Genomic DNA, 15,775 nt, shown 5'->3' with positions numbered 1-15,775 from the left:
CCAAAAGATAATTTCAATACATCATTATGACAGTTGATAATTGCATTGGATGTAGCTAAAAATGGTCTACCTAGAATGATGGGTATTTGAGCATGAGCATTTTCAACAGGTTGAGTGTCAAGAACAATAAAGTCCACAGGGAAATAGAATTTATCCACTTTAATTAAAACATCTTCTACAATACCTCTAGGGATTTTCACTGAACGATCGGCTAATTGAAGTGTTATAGAAGTTGGTTTTAATTCTCCTAGACCAAGTTTCTTATACACAGAATAAGGCAGTAAATTCACACTAGCTCCTAAATCAAGTAAAGCTTTGTTAATAAAATGATTGCCAATGATGCATGAAATTGTTGGACAACCGAGATCTTTATATTTCACAAGGATTTTATGTTGGATTATGGAGCTAACTTGTTCAGTTAAAAACGCCTTTTTTGGAACATTTGTGTTTCTTTTAACAGTGCAAAGGTCTTTTAAGAATTTAGAATAGGCAGGAATTTGTTTAATGGCATCTAAGAAAGGAATGTTGATGCTTACTTGTTTGAAAACTTCTAAGATGTCACTATATTGGTTGCCTTTCTTGAGTGGAATTAATCTTTGTGGAAAATGAGCTTTTGGGATGGAAGGAAGGATTTGAGCATCATCTTTTGAAAGGTCATTTGTGTTGGAACTTTAAGGTTGGCTTTGGTATTTTTCAACTTGAGGTATGTAATCGGGTTTGACAATTTGTTTTCCGGACCTAAGAGTTGAAATAGACTTAGCTTCTTCTTTATGACTAGGAGTTCCTATTTCATATTGGCCTTTAGGATTTGGGATGGGTTGGCTAGGAAATCTTCCTTTTTCTCTCTCGGTTACAGCATTAGCAAGTTGACCCAATTGTGTCTCTAGTTTGGCAATGGATTGAGACTGATTTTGTAAAATTTGTTGGGTGGATTGCATGAATTGTTGTAAGGTGTCTTCTAAGGAAGGTTTTCTTTGTGGAGGGTAAGGTTGACTTGGTTGGACATGATTTGGATTTGGCATGTGGAATTGGTTTCCTTGATTCATTTGTGGTTGGTTTTGTCTCCATGAAAAATTAGGATGGTTTCTCCAATTTGGATTGTATGTGTTGGAAAATGGGCTATCAGAAGAAGGTTTTCCATATGAATGTAAAGCATTAGCCTCTGATGGACCCAAAACGGGTATGTTTAAAAATTTATATATCGCAAGCGCACGAATCGTCCATATAGAATAGTGATCGTAAGCAAGGATGTCGAACCCAAAGGAGTTGTCTAAAATCGAAAATGAAACTATTTTAAATCATAAGTAATAAATTCTAACCTAGTTCCAAAGATTGATAAGTTTTAATGAACATAAAGTAAAAGATTGAAAAAATAAAGCTATTTAAGAGAATAAAAATAAAGCAATAATGAGTAGAAAATAAGTGTTAAAAGAAAAGATTATTAAGATACTAGAATCCACAAAATGTAAGTTTAATAATATTTATTAGTATATTGATTCCCAAATTTTAGTGATAGTTAAAATATTTTAAACTATCATTTTCCAAAAAGATTTATAATTTTAAGCACAAATTTCTTATAAAAAGATAGGATTTTTCTTCACTTTTCAAAATTATAATTTCAAAGCATTTAGTGTAAATCAATCTAATGAAATAACAAATAAATCAATGAACATTATTTATAAGGCAAAACATAATATTTTTGTTCTAAGCATGGATGTGTACAATTTAATGACACATCTTACACAAAGAATATTATGTTTATGCACTAATGAAGAACAAAGTGTAAATATGTTCTAACAATCTAAAATACAAGATATTTAAGATGAAAGAAATATATGTAGAAGAAAAATCCATAAACTTTGTTGTATTACAATGGAAATCAACATACAACATAAATATTACCTAGTTACAAGTTGCTTCATCATGATCTTAATAATCTTATGAAAAAGATTAGAAGCACATAACTTGAGTAGAAATTACAAAATAAAAGACATACATACTTGCAAAATGCTCTTGAAAAACCCAAATGGAAGAGAGAATGGTAGAGAGAAAATGAGAGAAAAAAGATGGTAACCCAAAATTAAGCACCCCAAAATGGTCTTGAAAACCCTTATTTATAGCCAAAATGACATTATTAAAATAATCAATTTAAATTAAGTAAATTGATTAAATTAATAATAATATGGTAAATAGGGGTAATTTGTAGGAGTGATGATGATTTTGGGGTAAAAGTGTGTAGACAAAAGGGGTAAAAATGTGGCATTTTGAGTATAGGAGACAAATGGTACACTTAGGAAATATAGGCTCAAAAAGTGGCATGAATAGCTGTAACAGGCGGCTGGGAGCTTTGGGGACTTGGGCCGATTTGGCTGGGCAAAAGGACAGGCCCAAGTTGTCTCGGCTGGGGATGTGGCTTGCTGGAGGGATTGATGCATGAGAGAAGATGAGCTGCTGGCAAGGAGGATGGCAGGCGTTGGTGGTGTGTGCTGAAGGAAATCACTTGCTGGAGGAACAGAGTTTGTGGCTGCTGGCAAGGACACGTGGGAGCTGCTGAAGGCAATGTGGAGAGCTGAAGATGGCAGGCGGACTGGGCCAGGGGACAGGCGGGCTGGGCCTGGGCCATGCGGGCTGGGGCGTTTTGGGCCCTGCTGGGCGAGCTGGGGCGTCTGGGCCGGTTTGGAGAAGCTACTGGGCTTGGGCCCAAATGAGCTGAGGAAGGAGGCCGAGTCCGTACGGCCTGGAGAGGAGATGGAAGAGGCAGTGGGCCTGGGCCGTGGGGCTGAATGGAGCATATGGCCTTGTGCCAATTTTTCTAATTCCTTTTCACAAAAACCACTTTTCTTTCTTTCTTTTTCCCAAGACTATAATATAATTCCTACAAGATAAAAATAAATTAAATAACAATCAAATATTTTCAAATATAAATAAATCATATTAATTATTTTAAAAATATTGATTATAACTTAATTTAATATAGCATTTAAGTTCACAAGAATTACACTTTTACTTCTAACTTAACAATACAAATTTCAAATAATTAAATTACAACATATTATAATAAAATATCTATAAAAACATATAAAAATCTATAAAACTACACTAAGACTAATAAATTAAAAATTACATAAAAACTTAATAAGTTAATTAAAAACTCAAGAACTAAGCAACAATTAGCATATAAAATATGGTAAAATAACTCTATTTTGTAGAGTTATCAGCCTCTTCAGAAAATGTTTCAATAAAAGAAGGACATGATTGAGCATTACGACATGAACTAGCACATAAAGAACAAACATCTTTGTAATATCCGTTTTCCCGGAAGGGCAATTTCGTAATTTTCCCATTGTGTGCATCCTTGTCATTTTTTTTTTTCTTTTCCTTTGATGGATTATTGGATATGTATGACTTCCAATGGAAATAAAATTCATGGTTTCTCATGTTTGAGTTTTTGTGGAATCACAACATGAGAATAATGTCAAGTGAATAAATAATGGCTCGGGTTAAGTTATTTTATTTATTTAAAAATTATAATAGTAATTATTATTACTATTATGAGCATAATAGTAATAATAATATGCTTGAAATTATTTTATCTTATTATGTGTAATTTTTGATTTACCATAATATTAAATATTAGAATTTGTGAAAAGACCATAATACCCTCAAGTATGGGATTGGTTCAAGGGGCATTTTAGAGACTTTATTTCTTCTGTTTTAACATGATTAAATATTCATAAAATTGATTAAATTTTTGAAATTTAACTGATAATATCAGTTGTGGAACTTAGTCAATTTATTTTATTTTTTTTTAAAGAAAATAAATAAATAAATTCCTTGAAAAGAGGATTTTACCACTTCAAACGCTAATTTATTTTTTTTAAAACCTATTTCCAAAACGTGTTACCATGATAATCTGATGAAGAAATCGTGGGAATATTGAGGGAATCAAAGGATTGAAGAGAGAGAGTGTTCTTATCGTTTTTTTTAAAGAGAAGAAATTTTTGAGTTCTTGCACTTGGGAAAAATCTGGGCAGTAAAGAGCATTGTAGAATCATTCTAGGGGAGGAAATAAACATTTTGAGTGTGAGAAATACATTTATAAAGCCTCGGATTGTGATTCACCATTTTTATCCAAGAAAATGCATATTCTTGGATAATTTTGGATTTAAGTGTGTTCAAGAGTGTATGGTGTGTGTGGGTGGTGATAAACAAGCTTAGGGGACTCCAATAATCGGTTTTGACGTGAAGAAATGGGCTGAAATGGTCTAGAGCAAGAAAAACTAATTTTGAGCTCCATTTTTGGCGGTACACCGGACTTGGAGAAGAAGACTTCGGAACAAGGGGTTACGGACATCTTTTTGGGCTGGGGTCTATTGATTTGAAGTTCTGGACATAAGGGGATCATTTTCCAAGCAAGAGAAGGATTGGAAAGCAGCAAAAGTCAGCCATAGAGTCGCCGTCGCCGGAGAAGAAGACAAAACCGGCGATATTTCCGGCGAACCCGATCTGGGTGTTTACTGAGGTGTTTTTTTTGGTTTTTCAATCTTAAAAATTAGTACATTAATTTTAGAGCATTTTCCAACTGGTTTCATATTTTTCTGATTTTTCTTTGAATTATTATGATTTATTGAAGTTTAAATAAAGATTAATTATGAAAAATATTTTTATTGTTCAGAAAAATATGATTTTATGTTTCAATGATATCTGTATGTTTTAGAATGACTTTGTACGTTTAGATTTAAGTTTTGATCGTATTTGATAATTTTCTTCAATTATTTACTTTTAAATGTGTGATTTAAGAAAATAAATGTGGAAAATTATTTAAAGTATTCTGAAAATTCTGAGAATTTTTGTATATGTTTAAAATGAGATTCTAAGGCTCTCTGTAATTTTATTTCGAATTTGTATCATTTATGAAATTTTCATGATTTATTTGGCTTATGTTATATTTTAAATATAAAAAAATATTAATGCTACTGTTCTGAACCTTAGATAATTTTTGTGTGTTACTGTAGGGTGTAGAAACCGATCTGTATAGTTAGATTCTATTTTTAATCAGTTATTAATTTTTCTTTAATTAATTAGTTTCTCTATAAATTAATTAAGAAAATTAGTTATTTTGCCCAGAAAATTCTAAAATAATTTTTATAAGTTTATTTTGGAATTTTAAACAGTTCTGTATGTTAGTTTGATTTTTGGGCTTGGTTGTGTATTTATTTATATTATTTGGGTTTTATTTGAGAAATTGAGGAAAAATAATTTATAAATGTTAAAAATTATTTTTCTGGTCGTATATGAGAATTTGCTGATTATTTAGGGTTCTGGAAAAGTTATTTATTAAATTTTGTTGTCATATGATAATTTTTATAAAATTATTGAGTCTTTAATGTAATTATGATATTAAAGGGTATTTTGGTAATTTCACATAAAAAGTAATTATATGAATTCATGCGATATGTTAGAAACATCATTGTTTGTGTATGTGACATGATGGTTTGGACCTTTTGTGGAAAATTGTTTTAATTTACGTGTCATGCATGTTAAAATGGCATAGTTAAATTATTTCGATAATTAAGGTTTCGAAACAAAACCTTAACGCCTATTTTATTTTTTTCCTAAATTTTCGCTGTGTAATTGGACGTCTAGGAGCTAGTGGTCATCGAGGTGACGCAGCGAGTGGTTCGAGACACGTCAGCGGAAAACGCACTGTGTAAGGTAAGAAGAGTGGACATCTGCGCATAGGGTGTACGTTATGCGTACAACCTTGTTTTCTTATTTGTTAGTTATGTAATTATATTTGTGACCTGAATTGTTGCATTAGGTTGACTAGCATGAGGATAGTGCTAGAGATTTTAGTTAGTAGACATGCTAAGAGGATAGAGTAGGCGTGCTACTAGATTTTAGCTGCTTGTGTGAGTATAGCACTTGCAGGAATTATCTTGGGTGTGTATAACTCATGATAATAGGATGCCACCACGGAACTGCCGAGTGTGAGTACAGCGCAGGCAGGGCAACGATGTCTCGAGGGAACGGCCGAGTGTGAGTACAGCGCAGGCTAGACTAGTAGCCACCGTGGGAATGCCGAGTGTGAGTACAGCGCAGGCAAGGCAGATTACATTTCATGTCCGATCAACATGACTTGTTAGTATTTATGTGTGTGAGTGTAACTCACATTATGTTAGTGTGATATGGTGTTTATATATCACACGATGATTATTGTGCTTATGATGTTTATTTATGTTTAGTTGAAAGTTTATGTTTTCTGGTTTGGGGAGTTATGTCCTACATAGCTCTTCTTACTGGGCGTTAGCTCACGGGTACTCTGTGTGCAGGTAAAGGCAAAGCAAAGCAGTGAGTGGTGCGGGCTCGAGGCATGGACGAAACATGTTAGAGGCTGGGCTCCAGTTATTTTATGTTTTTAGAAATAAATGTTATGTTTTTAAATTTTCAGACTTGAATGGTTATTTTCCTTATGTTTTGTTATTAAACCTAGCGTCCAACATTTTTATTTTTAAATAATGAGATCTCATTGCTGCTTAAATTTTAAATACATATGTTCTCTTAGTGTCTTAAAGTATTTATTGTTTATTATTTTTAAATGGACTCCCTAAGTAACGTCTCGGGAAATCGGGGCGTTACAGTATGGTATCAGAGCAAAACGGTCCTAAAGAATCTGTGATAAGCCCTAACATGTAAAGTTCATCGCCAAGGACGAGCTCGACTCACTGTACTGTAAGCGGTTAAAGATTACTTAAGAATTTTTGCTTTTTGACTATGCACATTTATGTACTTAGTGTTCTCTTATAATGATCTCTTACCGCAATAATTCCTTTTCATTATAAGTTATTTACGTGTGTGGTTCAGGAAATTGAGAATGCTCCCTCGTAGATCAGTCAGAGTAGGACGTGGTCGAGGTAGGGGGAGAGCAGCAATGAATGCAGCACAGCCCGAACCGCCACAAGGATGGGAGGAACGTTTTGCGAGAATGGAAGAGACCATTCAAAGACAGAACGCAGAGATCAATCAACTGAGGCAGCAAGCTGGGCCACCTGTAAGGTCTGAAGCACCAATGGTTAGTCAGCCACCTGCCATCGTAGGGTTACCAGTTGCGGAGAATCGTATGGAGCCTTTGTTTGAAAGGTTTCGAAAGCAACACCCGCCAGTGTTTGAAGGCAGCATCGATCCTGTCCAGGCAGAGGAGTGGATCAGTGGGATGGAGAGGATCTTGAACATGATGGGAGTTCAAGGAAATGAACGAGTGGTGTGCGCATCTTTCATGCTGAGAAAAGATGCTCGGATTTGGTGGGAGGTAGTGGAGCAATCACGGGATGTTAACACTATGGATTGGGACGGATTCAAACAAGTGTTTAATGATAAATACTACAACTCAGCAGTGTTAGCAGCAAAAATGGATGAATTTACCAAGCTGACTCAAGGTAATCTCTCGGTGACAGAATATGCACAGAAGTTCGATCGGTTGGCGAAGTTTGCCAAGGATCTTGTACCTACTGACAAGGTACGAGCGGACCGGTTTGTGAGAGGTCTAAAACCAATGATAGCTCGGGATGTGGAGATTGTTTCTAGAGGTGCTTTCACCTATGCTGAAGTGGTGGAAATGGCTCTTACGGCTGAAAGAAGCGAAGAGAGAATCTGGAAAGATAATGTTGCTAGAAGAGATGCTAAGAAGAGTGGGGCAACCACCTCCACTGACAATAGGAAAAGGGTACAGGACCAGCCAAGCCAAGCCAGAAATGATAAACGGCCCAAGCCCAACAATGACAACCGTCCTGGTGGAAATGGTAGCAGAAACATTCCACCTTGCCCTAAGTGCACAAAACGCCATCTTGGTGAGTGCAGAGCTGGAGTTTGCTACAAATGTGGGAAGGAAGGTCATGTGAAGCGCAATTGTCCGACATGGGAACAATCTGGCAGTAAGGAAGAACAGAAGAAGGATGACAAGTACGTCCCAGCCAGAGTCTTCACCATCACCCAAGCTGAAGCTGAGGCAAGTCCTTCCGTCATAACAGGTCAGATCCCTATGGCCAATATCACATGTAAAGTTTTATTTGATTCTGGTGCATCACACTCTTTTATTTCTAGTAGAACTGTAAATGTTGTAAATGCACCTAGTGAAATATTTGATGTGGGGTTTGGGACTATGTTACCTTCTGGGGAAATTGTAATATCTAAAAATTGGGTTAAAGCTGTACCTTTATGGATAGGTGGGAGGGAATTGTATGTAGACTTGATTGTATTAGATTTGTATGATTTTGATCTAATTCTGGGGATGGATTTTCTTTCCAAATACGGTGCATCTATCGACTGCAAACGCAAGAAAGTGGTCTTTGCACCGGAAGGTGGAGATTCGTTTGAGTTCGAAGGCATAAGCAAGAAACCCAGAACTCCTATCATATCAGCGATGAAAGCTAGAGAAATGTTGCAACACGGATGTTTGGGGTATCTCGTGAACATGGTCAATGAAACCGAAGAGACAGAAAGGAGACCTGAAGAGACAAGAGTTGTAGCTGAGTTCCTCGATGTTTTTCCAGAAGAACTGCCAGGTTTACCTCCGCACAGGGAGATAGAATTTGTAATTGATCTGATGCCCGGGACAACGCCAGTATCTCGAGCACCATACAGAATGGCACCAGCAGAATTGAAAGAGCTCAAAACTCAATTGGAGGAATTACTAAAGTTGGGGTTCATCAGACCGAGCTATTCTCCTTGGGGCGCACCAGTGCTTTTTGTCAAGAAGAAAGACGGGTCTATGAGGATGTGTATTGATTATCGGGAGCTGAATAAGGTCACAATAAAGAACAGATATCCTTTGCCAAGAATCGATGATCTGTTTGACCAGCTTCAGGGGACCAAGGTGTTTTCAAAAATTGATCTTCGGTCGGGATACCATCAATTGAGGATCAAGAATGATGATATACCAAAGACAGCCTTCAGAACCAGGTACGGGCATTACGAATTTCTGGTGATGTCGTTTGGACTCACAAATGCCCCAGCAGCTTTTATGGACCTCATGAACAGGGTTTTCAAGGAGTACTTGGATCAGTTTGTCATTGTGTTCATAGATGATATATTGGTCTACTCCAAGACAGAAGAAGAACATGAGGTTCATTTACGTCTGACCTTGCAACGATTAAGACAACATCAGCTATATGCCAAATACAAGAAGTGTGAGTTCTGGTTATCTGAGGTTGGTTTTCTGGGTCATATTGTCACCGATGGAGGAGTGAAAGTAGATCCTGCAAAGATTGCTGCAGTGAAAGAATGGCCAAGACCAAAGAATGCCTCGGAAGTCAGAAGTTTTCTGGGTTTGGCGGGCTATTATAGGAGGTTTGTCGAAGGGTTTTCAAAGATAGCCGCACCGATGACAGAATTGACAAGAAAGAATCTGAAGTTCAATTGGTCAGATAAATGCGAGCAGAGCTTCCAGGAATTGAAGAGTCGGCTTATATCAGCACCTGTACTCAGCTTACCCTCAGAGGACGGGCAGTTCGTGGTTTACTGTGATGCATCAAAACAAGGGTTGGGATGTGTACTGATGCAGTCTGGTAAGGTGATAGCCTATGCCTCTAGGCAACTGAAAGATTATGAGCAGAGGTATCCGACACACGACCTGGAATTAGCAGCGGTTGTCTTTGCACTGAAGATTTGGCGTCACTATCTCTATGGGGTGAAATGTGAGATTTACACCGATCACAAGAGCCTCAAATACTTCTTCACCCAGAAGGAGTTAAATATGAGACAGAGGAGATGGTTGGAGTTAGTCAAGGATTATGACTGCGACATACTATACCACCCTGGTAAAGCCAATGTTGTGGCGGATGCACTTAGTCGCAGAGGGCCGGGAATGGTTTCTTATTTACAAGGAGTATCAAGGAAGATCCTAGAAGACATGGAACGCGCTGGTATAGAACTGATCACAGGAAAACTTGCAAAGGTTACACTTCAGTCCACCTTGTTAGAAAGGATCAGGGAAGGACAAAATGCAGACAAGAAGTTAAGTGACCTAAAGCAAGAGATGCAGGATGGGAATGCCAAGGATTTCACTATGTCAGATACTGGACTAATCAGATTCAAGGGGCGTATTTGTGTGCCAAACAATGATGAGCTGAGGAAAGAGATTCTGGCAGAAGCTCATACTACCCCATATTCAGTTCATCCCGGGACCACTAAGATGTACCATGACCTTAAGGTATTGTATTGGTGGCCGGGAATGAAAAAGGATGTAGTGGAATATGTGGCAAAATGCTTAACCTGTCAACAGGTTAAGGCAGAACATCAAAGACCAGCGGGGCTATTGCAACCGTTGAATATTCCTGAATGGAAATGGGATGAGATATCTATGGATTTTGTGACGGGGTTACCTAGGACCACAAAACAGCACGATGCAATTTGGGTAATTGTGGATAGGTATACTAAGTCAGCTCACTTCCTACCAGTGCGCATGACTTATTCTATGGATCAGTTCGCCGAGTTGTACATGAATGAGATAGTACGGCTACATGGGACACCGTACTCTATTGTGTGTGATCGGGATGCTCGGTTTACATCATCATTCTGGGAGAGTTTGCAAAGAGCGATGGGAACTCGGTTGAAGTTCAGTACAGCTTATCACCCAGAAACGGATGGTCAAACTGAGAGAACAAATCAAATCTTAGAAGATATGCTCAGAGCGTGTGTCATTGACTTTCAGGGATCCTGGAGTAGATACTTGCCACTAATTGAGTTTTCGTACAACAACAGCTACCAATCTACCATCGGGGTAGCACCATATGAAATGTTGTATGGAAGAAAGTGTAGGTCCCCACTTCACTGGGATGAACTAGGAGAGAGAAAACTACTTGGACCCGATGCAGTGCAACACACCAATGAGGCTATTCAGAAAATCAGGGCTAGAATGGTCACAGCTCAGAGTAGACAGAAGTCTTATGCAGACCTAAAGCGCAAGCATGTTGAGTTTGAAGTTGGTGATCATGTATTTCTTCGTGTGACTCCAAGGAAAGGAATCTCGGTGAAGAGGTTTGGCAAGAGGGGAAAGCTAAGTCCCAGATATGTCGGACCTTTTGAGATTTTGGATAGAGTGGGCAATGTGGCTTACAGGGTAGCTTTACCACCATCATTGTCCGGGGTGCACAATGTATTTCATGTGTCACAACTTCGAAAATATGTATCCGACCCATCGCATGTGCTGAGCTACGAGACCTTGGGTTTGCAGGAGGATTTGTCATTCGATGAGCGTCCAGTGAAAATACTCGATCGAAAGGACAAAGTTCTAAGGAATAAGACCATTTCCTTTGTAAAGGTATTGTGGAGGAACAGTGTTGTTCAGGAGGCAACCTGGGAATTAGAGTCTGATATGCTGCAGCAGTATCCCGAGTTGTTTGAATAAAATTTCGGGACGAAATTTCTTTTCAGGGGGGGATAATTGTAATATCCGTTTTCCCGGAAGGGCAATTTCGTAATTTTCCCATTGTGTGCATCCTTGTCATTTTTTTTTTCTTTTCCTTTGATGGATTATTGGATATGTATGACTTCCAATGGAAATAAAATTCATGGTTTCTCATGTTTGAGTTTTTGTGGAATCACAACATGAGAATAATGTCAAGTGAATAAATAATGGCTCGGGTTAAGTTATTTTATTTATTTAAAAATTATAATAGTAATTATTATTACTATTATGAGCATAATAGTAATAATAATATGCTTGAAATTATTTTATCTTATTATGTGTAATTTTTGATTTACCATAATATTAAATATTAGAATTTGTGAAAAGACCATAATACCCTCAAGTATGGGATTGGTTCAAGGGGCATTTTAGAGACTTTATTTCTTCTGTTTTAACATGATTAAATATTCATAAAATTGATTAAATTTTTGAAATTTAACTGATAATATCAGTTGTGGAACTTAGTCAATTTATTTTATTTTTTTTTAAAGAAAATAAATAAATAAATTCCTTGAAAAGAGGATTTTACCACTTCAAACGCTAATTTATTTTTTTTAAAACCTATTTCCAAAACGTGTTACCATGATAATCTGATGAAGAAATCGTGGGAATATTGAGGGAATCAAAGGATTGAAGAGAGAGAGTGTTCTTATCGTTTTTTTTAAAGAGAAGAAATTTTTGAGTTCTTGCACTTGGGAAAAATCTGGGCAGTAAAGAGCATTGTAGAATCATTCTAGGGGAGGAAATAAACATTTTGAGTGTGAGAAATACATTTATAAAGCCTCGGATTGTGATTCACCATTTTTATCCAAGAAAATGCATATTCTTGGATAATTTTGGATTTAAGTGTGTTCAAGAGTGTATGGTGTGTGTGGGTGGTGATAAACAAGCTTAGGGGACTCCAATAATCGGTTTTGACGTGAAGAAATGGGCTGAAATGGTCTAGAGCAAGAAAAACTAATTTTGAGCTCCATTTTTGGCGGTACACCGGACTTGGAGAAGAAGACTTCGGAACAAGGGGTTACGGACATCTTTTTGGGCTGGGGTCTATTGATTTGAAGTTCTGGACATAAGGGGATCATTTTCCAAGCAAGAGAAGGATTGGAAAGCAGCAAAAGTCAGCCATAGAGTCGCCGTCGCCGGAGAAGAAGACAAAACCGGCGATATTTCCGGCGAACCCGATCTGGGTGTTTACTGAGGTGTTTTTTTTGGTTTTTCAATCTTAAAAATTAGTACATTAATTTTAGAGCATTTTCCAACTGGTTTCATATTTTTCTGATTTTTCTTTGAATTATTATGATTTATTGAAGTTTAAATAAAGATTAATTATGAAAAATATTTTTATTGTTCAGAAAAATATGATTTTATGTTTCAATGATATCTGTATGTTTTAGAATGACTTTGTACGTTTAGATTTAAGTTTTGATCGTATTTGATAATTTTCTTCAATTATTTACTTTTAAATGTGTGATTTAAGAAAATAAATGTGGAAAATTATTTAAAGTATTCTGAAAATTCTGAGAATTTTTGTATATGTTTAAAATGAGATTCTAAGGCTCTCTGTAATTTTATTTCGAATTTGTATCATTTATGAAATTTTCATGATTTATTTGGCTTATGTTATATTTTAAATATAAAAAAATATTAATGCTACTGTTCTGAACCTTAGATAATTTTTGTGTGTTACTGTAGGGTGTAGAAACCGATCTGTATAGTTAGATTCTATTTTTAATCAGTTATTAATTTTTCTTTAATTAATTAGTTTCTCTATAAATTAATTAAGAAAATTAGTTATTTTGCCCAGAAAATTCTAAAATAATTTTTATAAGTTTATTTTGGAATTTTAAACAGTTCTGTATGTTAGTTTGATTTTTGGGCTTGGTTGTGTATTTATTTATATTATTTGGGTTTTATTTGAGAAATTGAGGAAAAATAATTTATAAATGTTAAAAATTATTTTTCTGGTCGTATATGAGAATTTGCTGATTATTTAGGGTTCTGGAAAAGTTATTTATTAAATTTTGTTGTCATATGATAATTTTTATAAAATTATTGAGTCTTTAATGTAATTATGATATTAAAGGGTATTTTGGTAATTTCACATAAAAAGTAATTATATGAATTCATGCGATATGTTAGAAACATCATTGTTTGTGTATGTGACATGATGGTTTGGACCTTTTGTGGAAAATTGTTTTAATTTACGTGTCATGCATGTTAAAATGGCATAGTTAAATTATTTCGATAATTAAGGTTTCGAAACAAAACCTTAACGCCTATTTTATTTTTTTCCTAAATTTTCGCTGTGTAATTGGACGTCTAGGAGCTAGTGGTCATCGAGGTGACGCAGCGAGTGGTTCGAGACACGTCAGCGGAAAACGCACTGTGTAAGGTAAGAAGAGTGGACATCTGCGCATAGGGTGTACGTTATGCGTACAACCTTGTTTTCTTATTTGTTAGTTATGTAATTATATTTGTGACCTGAATTGTTGCATTAGGTTGACTAGCATGAGGATAGTGCTAGAGATTTTAGTTAGTAGACATGCTAAGAGGATAGAGTAGGCGTGCTACTAGATTTTAGCTGCTTGTGTGAGTATAGCACTTGCAGGAATTATCTTGGGTGTGTATAACTCATGATAATAGGATGCCACCACGGAACTGCCGAGTGTGAGTACAGCGCAGGCAGGGCAACGATGTCTCGAGGGAACGGCCGAGTGTGAGTACAGCGCAGGCTAGACTAGTAGCCACCGTGGGAATGCCGAGTGTGAGTACAGCGCAGGCAAGGCAGATTACATTTCATGTCCGATCAACATGACTTGTTAGTATTTATGTGTGTGAGTGTAACTCACATTATGTTAGTGTGATATGGTGTTTATATATCACACGATGATTATTGTGCTTATGATGTTTATTTATGTTTAGTTGAAAGTTTATGTTTTCTGGTTTGGGGAGTTATGTCCTACATAGCTCTTCTTACTGGGCGTTAGCTCACGGGTACTCTGTGTGCAGGTAAAGGCAAAGCAAAGCAGTGAGTGGTGCGGGCTCGAGGCATGGACGAAACATGTTAGAGGCTGGGCTCCAGTTATTTTATGTTTTTAGAAATAAATGTTATGTTTTTAAATTTTCAGACTTGAATGGTTATTTTCCTTATGTTTTGTTATTAAACCTAGCGTCCAACATTTTTATTTTTAAATAATGAGATCTCATTGCTGCTTAAATTTTAAATACATATGTTCTCTTAGTGTCTTAAAGTATTTATTGTTTATTATTTTTAAATGGACTCCCTAAGTAACGTCTCTGGAAATCGGGGCGTTACAATCTTTTTTAGGTTGCACATGAGAATTCATAGATTGACTTATTACTAAGGCTTCTACTTTTCTTGCTAATTTATCAAATGATGTTCTTAAATCACTTTCTTCTTTTATTTCATATTTTCCTTCTCTTTTTGGTGAAGGGTTGGCTCTAGACCTAGACTCAGAATAATTCCATTGTTGTGAATTAACAGACAATTCTTCAAGAGCGTCCCAAGCCTCTTGACCTTGCAATTTTAAAAAATTTCCGGTATGCATAGATTGAATCATTTGTCGGTTTGAAGGGGTTGAACCATCATAAAAATATTTTACAAGTCTCCATTTTTCAAAACCATGGTGGGGACATTTTAATAATAAATCTTTAAATCTTTCCCAACATTCATAAAATTCTTCGTTATCTTTTTGATAAAATTCGGAGATTTCTCTTCTTAGATTATCAGTTTTGGACATGGGGAAAAATTTAGCAAAGAATTTATTAAAAAGTTGATCCCAAGTAGTGATGGTTCCAGTTGGAAGTGAGTTTAACCAAGCTTTGGCTCTATCTTTTAAAGAAAAAGGAAACAACCTAAGTTTAACCGACTCGTCTGAAAAATTTTGAAAACGAAAGGTTGAGCAAATTTCCAAAAAGTCTTTTACATGCATGTATGGATCCTCTCTTTCTAAACCATAAAATGATGGTAACAATTGAATGATTGATGGTTTAAGTTCAAAATGAGTGGCATTAGTAGTGGGCAAAACAATGCATGATTGAGCATTAGAAGAAATAGGTGAAAAGTATTCAAGAAGAGTTTTTTCTTGCACAACATTAGGTTCTTGTTCCATTATGCTAAAATTTTCAAAAACACTTTCAATTTCACGTAAAGACACTAATGTTTTCACCAAACAATTTTTTGAATTACGATACCACTGATGCATACAATGTCACAAATTTCACCAAGTAACACAAACAATCACAAGAAAACAAATTTCTGATGTGGAAGATCAGTTAGAACCGCAACCA

General features: G+C 36.0%; 2 long non-coding RNA genes and 1 other non-coding gene across 3 annotated transcripts; all 3 read left to right on the top strand.

Moving 5' to 3' along the window:
• The first annotated feature begins 3,305 nt into the window (after positions 1-3,305).
• LOC133778580 (uncharacterized) lies at positions 3,306-6,332 on the top strand. Its single transcript, XR_009869124.1, has 2 exons — positions 3,306-4,522; positions 5,647-6,332. It is a non-coding gene; the product is annotated as an uncharacterized LOC133778580 (long non-coding RNA).
• A 5,584-nt stretch (positions 6,333-11,916) lies between these two features.
• Positions 11,917-14,473, top strand: LOC133778581 (uncharacterized). Its single transcript, XR_009869125.1, has 2 exons — positions 11,917-12,663; positions 13,788-14,473. It is a non-coding gene; the product is annotated as an uncharacterized LOC133778581 (long non-coding RNA).
• A 630-nt stretch (positions 14,474-15,103) lies between these two features.
• Positions 15,104-15,210, top strand: LOC133780961 (small nucleolar RNA R71). Its single transcript, XR_009869764.1, has one exon. It is a non-coding gene; the product is annotated as a small nucleolar RNA R71 (small nucleolar RNA).
• The last annotated feature ends 565 nt before the right edge of the window (positions 15,211-15,775 follow it).

The sequence above is a fragment of the Humulus lupulus genome, chromosome 5 (genome assembly GCF_963169125.1).
Source record: "Humulus lupulus chromosome 5, drHumLupu1.1, whole genome shotgun sequence".
NCBI classification, from domain to species: domain Eukaryota; kingdom Viridiplantae; phylum Streptophyta; class Magnoliopsida; order Rosales; family Cannabaceae; genus Humulus; species Humulus lupulus.
This window is presented reverse-complemented; position numbering and strand designations above follow the sequence as displayed.